General features: G+C 38.8%; 1 pseudogene; it reads right to left on the reverse strand.

The window, feature by feature from the left end:
• Positions 1 to 5,070: 5,070 nt before the first annotated feature.
• On the reverse strand, positions 5,071 to 7,606 carry LOC144714633 (GTP 3',8-cyclase, mitochondrial-like; annotated as a pseudogene).
• Between the last annotated feature and the right edge of the window lie 652 nt (positions 7,607 to 8,258).

The raw sequence follows: 8,258 nt of genomic DNA on the forward strand, positions 1-8,258 counted from the left end.
CAACGATCAGGACACTCACGAATAGTGATTGTCCCCCATCCCATCAACTTTTAAGTGGATGATCCGGGTCATTGGGAGCTTGTCTGTGCCATGACTCCTTGTGTCGTTTACCTATACAATTGTCATGGATAAGTAGGTTTCCATCGCACTTCTTGTTGGGTTTTAAAACTTACGCACCATATATCCATGTTCGTATCACTCACTATTACCCTTCTCATGTGGTGTGACATGAGCCGTTTGATCCCGGCACTTCGTGTTACATCAAAAAATATTACTAAATCCATCACAATTGGGCAAAGATATTTCCTCCCATGGGTATCAAAAATATCACAAGAAGGCTTCAGATAAGAAGATGTCAAATAGGGCAAAGATATTGTTGTATTTAGTGGTTTTTAAGGCAAATAGAATATCAGATTCTAAAATTTACATTTGACCTACTCACATTTGGAGGGACGAGCACAGAGATAGATCATCTAAATGAAAGATTTCTTTGTTTTTACAATTGTTTGTCTTTCAGCAACACATTTAATGCCAATATGTTTTTACGCAAATAATTTTATGTGAGTACTTAGTGAAGTGAATCGGGAATAGACTATTCGAGTTTTATTATAGTTTTCACACAATTTGAATATTTGGTAATTTTCTACTCTTTACTCCTCCTGGCAGGAACTCCCTTGGACAGCTCGTGGTTGCCACCCCGTTGAGCGCCTTGGCTTGCCGGCTCTTCGCACACATCACACCCTGTCAAAGGATGGCCCTCGCGATTGGCGTAATGCATGGAGCACTAGAGTTGGGAGTGCTCGCCCTCTCATCTGATTGATGCACCAGCCGCACACTTCAACGATGAAACCTGTTGAAGGGGGGAAGAGATCCGGACACTCCATGCACCATCACTGGTGCGGGGGACCCTGCACAACTCCAGCACGAGCGACTTTCTCTGAGCACCTCCTAGGTACACTCATGTATTTCTTCTCCTCCTGCACCATGGGCGTGGACGTATAGGATCCGAGTGTAATTGGGATATTTATGCTCGCTCTATGCCTATAACCGCTAGTAGACAATCCATTTCATATATAAAATCCCCCTGCGTGGCATCCAGGGCATGGATGGATCGGTCTACGGGCACAACTGTGTATTTTTCCAATAAAAAAAAAATAAGTAGAGGACATACAGAATTCAAGAGATCATGGATAGATATTTTTAAGAATAATAAAACTTGAAGTTTCGGAGTAATTAAATAAAGTTTAAACCAACCCTAGTAACAGGATCATTTATTTTAAATCACTTTAGCACTAGACTTCCTAAGAAAACTAATATATATAATGATGATCTATAAGCCTGATGAATTTTTCTGTATTTTTAGAGATTTTTATGATGCCATATTCTGAAACAAATTAATGTTTCGAGTCCGACTATGATATTGCCTGAATTTTTTGAAATTATATTTATAATATAATGTTGGAATACATATCTATTTATATTTTTGGATTTATTTTTATTTTATATTAATAACTAATGACTTTTTGGGTTTTATTTTTTGTTGCGCCATGTGTTGCCATTTGATTTGTCAAATGGTGCCTAATAGATTATTCCTACTAACGATTGGTGTCAACCAATCATTAAGCCTTGATAATCTTTGGTGTCATCCATTCATTAAAATGATCCTGTTATGGCATCAAGAATAGCAATGTCATAATGGCATTAACAACTGATGCCATTTTTATTGCAGGCAATGACATGGGAGAATGAAAGGTGCAGAATTTTTGTGCAATAAATGCGCTTGTGGATCGATGCTGGTGCAATTTTAAAAACACTTTTTATTTTTTAATACTTTTTGACTGGTCAAAAATTATGCGGTTGATGACGTGTCACAGAACATAAGGCATCATGTGTAGACATGGCGCTGATGCATCTGGAAATTATTGAAGCATTTTAAAATGAGCATTAAAGTGATGTGGACTGGTGCGCTACCATATCACACGTGCTCTCTACTTATTCTAATAGTAATATATAATATATTTTTAGGCACCTTTTACCTTTTCCTTTAGGGATGTGTACGCAATGTGAGCCTTTGATCGAGGATGACAAGGATGAATCTGAACCAACGATTTAACTTAATGTCGGAATAATGACAAACCACTAAAAGCGATGTGGCTGTGCTTAAAAGGAGAATGTGAGAGAAATAAATTATTTAAACCAATGGCCAGAAATTCTCCAGTTTTAGGTCTTTGATGATCTAGAAGGCCAATCAAGCTGAAATTTTTAGGGCATCTTCATCTATATCTCTTCTTAACATTCCTATGATTGGATCAAAAAATATTTTAAAAATCACCCCCCTAGTGATGCAGGATGACTAGATGTGACGGAACTAGGTGATGACAGGAACTGGATACTGGACGACTAGGGACGACGAGATAAAACAGACCATAAATCACATGATCGAGTTTGAAAACTAAATCCGGTGAAAATACTGATGGTATTGCCCCTCTCCTCATCGAGGGCGGGGGTACTGTCTTACAACCACCGTAGTGATGCAAAGCACCAAAATCAATAACTTCGAACGGGTGATCGCTAGAAGATTAAAAGGCCTATTCAATCTATTCGCTTGAAGATTCAAAATCCAAATCTAATCCGAAGGCAGTGGATGAACACTCGAAGAATACTGGATGAAGAACACGGCACCAAAGAGTTTAGAAGTACCTCGACACTCAATAGTGTGTGAAGAGGCTGAGGGGAATTCTCGATGTGTCGTTGGCGGGACGAATGAGGTGCGCTTCAACAGGGTGTCGTGGATCCAACTGCCCCGACACCTAAACAGTATGCGCGGCCTGGGCGTAGGGCAGCGGCCAAGGGCGCATGGCCAAGGAAGAGGGGCGCGGAGGCCGGAGCGTTGGGCGCGGGCGGCCCAGGCGAAGGGCGGTGGCCAAGGGCGCAATGCGCAGCGGCGATCAGCGGCGGCGGCGACCAGAACGGGACGGGGAGGATGGGGCGAGTCTTCCAAGAAGAAAAATGTCAATTCTTTAAATAAACTCGCTAAGTGTTCTTTTGCAACATTGGCCTACATATAGGCCTTGGAGGAAAGAGAAAATAAGAAATAAATTACCATAAAGGATGAAGCAACGTGTCGACTCGTCACGTCACGAATGGTTCTGCACTTGTCGTTGGCGACGTGTCATGATGCGGGATATGTCAAACGTAAGTGGAGGCGTGTCCATCGTCGATGCACTGATGTGGTCGTCATCATGGCGGTTCTTTAGTTGAGGATGATGACGAGTTAGGATGTGAGGCGTCAAGAAATTGATGTGATTGATGTGATCTCGGCCCAACGTAGGGATATAAGGTTAGTATCAAGCTTTACATTGGTTTTTTTCATCGCATAAACTAGCTACATTGATTCCACATTTCTCATCACCATACATTATCTCCCTTTATCATCTATTGTCTATGTTACACATCCTCCACGTCATTATGATCTCGTCTTGTGTTCTCTCTTCCATTTACCTCATAAGCCCTAAATCACAATCTTCCTCCTTCTCATCTATCACCCACCTCCTACTATCACAATCTTTCCCTCACATATTCTCCTAACATAGTCCATTTCCATTGACCTATTCATGTTTCCAACTACTTCTTCCATTGAAGGTCACGTCTTCATTATACACCTAGCAGTTTCTTTCTCATCTCACAATCTCTATCACGCCGCTACCCGTTAATCTATATGTATCCCTTATCATCCTACCTGAACAACTATCTAGAGATTGCTAAATCCCTAAGATCTACTCCCTGTGGAAATGGCCGTACTCATCCACTAGCTAGAATTATTACGTGAGTATAGTTTTTAAATTCCGTTAATTACACTCAAATCGACAACGATGTAATTTTAACCATAAATTGAAATTATCAACCATCTAACCACAAAAGGTCCTTGTCTTAGATCTGAGGACTACTTACAGAATTGATAACATTAACTAACATAAAAAAAACATGTTTTTATACTTTATTTTTACCATTTATTATTAGCCTTTCACTTCAATTATCCATCATTTTAGGATAACAAGATAATAATGTTTTTTATTTAAAATATGGCCCTTAAGTGAATAAAATGTTGAATTCTCAATCCAGATATTTGGACAAGAGAAGCCCAATCCACTTTCTAGAACAGAAAAAGAAACCCAATCCATATCCTAGATCATTAAAAGAGATCCAATACACAAGAAGTTCATTCTAAAGGCCCACTTAAGCAGTTTTTAACACCCAGTTGAAATAAAGCCAAGAATGATGGAACTAACCCATAACTTAAATTTGAAATGTCTTTTTTTTTAATATGGGAATTCATGTGATAAAGGCTGGAAATAAAGTAATCCTAGACCCTAAACCCCTAGAGTTGAATCCAAATGCTTGCTAAGTTAGGGCACTCCTATTTAAACTCTTCTCCACTCACTTTGTGTATCATCTTAGATTTTTGCTCCCAATTTGTTTTTGGTGGCCTATTGCATTATAACTGTTTTATCCATTCCTTTTCTAGAAGAGTGTGACACAAAGGTTTCAAGTATCATCACGATTCTAGGAGAAAAAGCACCGCTCGGCCTTTGGGGGAAGTGGCAAAAAGGTTTGTGTGATCTCTGGTATTTTTTTATTTGAATGTTCTCACATTTTTCCTAAAAAAATAATAAATTACTAGAATGTATTAAAAATTAAATAAATATTTTTTAATAATAATATTTTATAATATATTTTAACCAAAATTTACACTTTTGTTACCAACTTGGTGTGGATTCAACCCTGATTTACCCTGTAATAAGTAAATTTTAATAAATATTGCTGCATAATTTGGAGCTCTAAATGAATTCAAATAAAAGGTGTATGTGTGATTTGTTTGGAGCCATATAAGGAGATAACGTGAGGTAATAAGTGTATTTATGGAATTCTCAAGTGTGAAGTAGAAGATAATTATGAATATAAGATGTAGTATTTATAGCTTTAGTGTCTCTATAACTCGCTCCCTCCTCTTTTTTATAAATATTTTATTTAATATATTCCATCTAATTATATCCCACTCTTTCTTTAAATTCAACTCCATAGTATATCCGTTATGTCAGATGGATATCTTTTCATCTTCTAGATGATGGTGTTTATGCACGAAGCTCTATTCAGTTCGGTGTAGCTTTCTCACGACCTCTTCTCTTATTGGATTTATTATACCTTATGGAAAAAACATTGCATAAGCACGTTAAGGGAGATAAAAATATCATCCAGTTATTTGATTCGGTCAATAAAAATCAATACAAAGAGTGCATTAAATAAAATCTCAATAAAACCTAAAAAGAAGAGACCAAACAATAAATAAATGATCTTCTCAAGCCACAAAAAACTGAATTCGCTATAATTTTTTGGACAAAAAAAGTTTAAATGACATTTATTTTATATGTTTGTATTTTTTGAATAAATCAACCAAATTCCCTTGCTTTCTTTAGTCCAAAACTGACTTATAGTATTGAGGGATTGACAAGAATTGACAAATAACCCCAAATAAATTGATTGACTTAAACCCCTGAATCTATATTTGGTCCACTGGAATCAAAGTAAAATATTCTTCTTGACTAGTTTTAAAATAAAATATTCAATTAATAAATAGTATTGTTTCAATTAGGGAACGACACATCCGGGACGTGACGCCCCGGACATGACGGGACGGATGATGACTTGTGACGAACGGTTATGTGACAAACTGTTCGTCACATCACCGTCGCGTCAAACGTCTGAGGGTTTTTAAAATTTTCGTCACGTTCCTGTCACGCGTCACGTGTTCCTCGTTCCGTCATGTCACCGTCACCGTGAGGCTGTCACCGTCATCGGTGACGGAAATAATGCTATGTATTTGACTATGTTTAGTAATACTAAACATAGTAAAAACATTCCTAATCTCAGCAAACGGTTGAAGCCCCTTAGGTCAAGCCGAAGTAGGAATCGCCACTCGTTTGTCACTATTCTCCAAGCCCGAAGTCGGAGCTCGAACTGAAACAAAGAAATTGACAAGCTCAACCATTCCTCGTTTGATTTGTGCTGATTCTTGTCAAATTTTTCTCAACTTGAGACAAAGGAATTCGGAGGTAGGTATTGCGCCCTTCTTCTTTATCATTTTTTCGTACGCTAGTGACTGACTGATGAGGTGATTAGTTTGCATTCAAAGAGGACTCATATTTGGCAGTTGAGATTTCAGAAGAAGTTCTACCTTACCACTCTATCCAACATCTCTACGTAAGACACAAGTTTCTTCACATCCCAGACATTTCCATCAAAAGGCATGAACTCGATGAATCTAACATTAATCGGCTTCTCACTAGTGAGCTCCACGAAATTGTGAATCTCATCTTCATTCATTCCACGCATTACAATCCAGTTCACCTATCGTTATACAAGATATTATAGAATTAGAGTAAATAGATATAAGGAATCAATAATGAAGAATGCATTACCTTGGCTGGATTGTATCCAAGCTGAATAGCTGCATCGATCGACTCCATGACTCTCTCGTGCCCTTTTCGCCAAGTTATGAACTCAACTTTCTTCTAAACAAGAGTATCCAAGCTGATGTTGACAGAGTTGACTCCGGAGTTCTTAAGCTTGGGGAGCTTCTTAGCCAGGGTAATCCCGTTGGTGGCGATATCCAAAGTCTTTAAGCCTTCCAAATTGGATAATCTCGAGCAAATTTCTTTGATATCTTTTCTGATCAGAGGTTCTTCCCCCTTTGAACGGATCTTATCCACACCAGTGCCGTCAAAAATGCTGCTCAATCAAACAATTTCATCTTGGGATAACCGGATAAGAGCTGAGGACTTGGAGTAAGCTCCACTCCCTCAGCGGGATCGTTTGGCGGTCTTGGTCAACTGTTTCTGGATTTCTGAAAAAGCATGATTCCTGCAGCCTTCAAGACGAATTTTGGCGTTCTTGGTCAACATGAATTTTCTCCGATCTCACTGATCTGTAATCGTGATGTTTTTAGTGTTCTCAAGCAATTTTTCAAGATGGTCTGGCCACCGTCTATTATTTTGAATGACCCTTCTTCAAGCAATGTTGCTTCTTTCGCTCAATTTCATGTAATTCTGATGAATGGCAGTGAGGAACACTCTCTCTTCATTATTCTCTATGAAGTTAATTGCGCCAAAATTCACTAGTTCGGTTTCTGAATCAGCATTTAATTGTTAATTTCAAAATTTTGAACATTGCCCGCCAATGAGATGAATGAATTCAAACTAGGAACGCTTGTAGTTCGTTGTTTTGATGTGGATCTGATGCTTTGCACGTCACCACTTTGTCTTTGAATGTGTTACTCAGAGGCTGTTGGGGAAGGCTGTTATCTTCGTCACGGGCACCAAAGAACACAGTATAAAGATTGCTGCGGGAGCGGCTTTGGGTGGCAGCACACCTAGTATACATTGTGACAATAATTGTTTGTCGTACAGATCTCTCTAGAAAGAGGTATGGAGCAAAGTTCTCTCTCTCCCTCTCTCAGTCTAATTTTCTATCACTCTCTCTCCCTCTTTCAGTCTATCTTTCGTTTAATCTCTCTGCCTCTCTCAGTCTACCTTTCTACCACTCTCTCCATTTCAGTCTATCTTTCTATCACTCCCCCTCCCTCTTTCAGTCTATTTATCTATCACTCTCTCCCTCCCTCTTCCAGTCTATCTATCTATCAATCAATCTCTCTCTCCCTCTTTCATTCTATCTTTCTACCATTCTCTCTCCCTCTCGTTCTATCTTTCTAATTCTCTCTCTCCCTCTTTCATTCTATCTTTCTGCCATTCTCTCTCCCTCTCTCAGGCTATGTTTCTATCACTCTCTCTGTCTTTCTCTCTCTCCCTCTCTCAGTCTAATTTTCTATCACTCTCTCTTCCTCTCCCTCTCTCCCTCTCTCACTCTACCTTTCTACCACTCTCTCTCCATTTCAGTCTATCTTTCTATCACTGTCCCTCCCTCTTTCAGTCTATCTTTCTATCACTGCCCCTCCCTCTTTCAGTCTATCTATCTATCACTCACCTCCCTCTTTCACTCTATGTATCTATCACTCTCTCCCTCTTTCATTCTTCATTACATGGTGGTGAGATTTTCAGTCTTGGATTGTAAGTGTTTTGAAATTACTTTGTGGTTTCATTAAGTCTTTCTGAAATTTTCTATCTTGAATTTAATGTGGTTTCTTGTTTCTTCTTTTCCAAATAGAGTGGAATTGTCAATGTACTGTTGGTATGGTGCCCTGTCAT

This window comes from Wolffia australiana, chromosome 17, assembly GCF_029677425.1.
Source record: "Wolffia australiana isolate 7733 chromosome 17, ASM2967742v1".
NCBI classification, from domain to species: Eukaryota; Viridiplantae; Streptophyta; class Magnoliopsida; order Alismatales; family Araceae; genus Wolffia; species Wolffia australiana.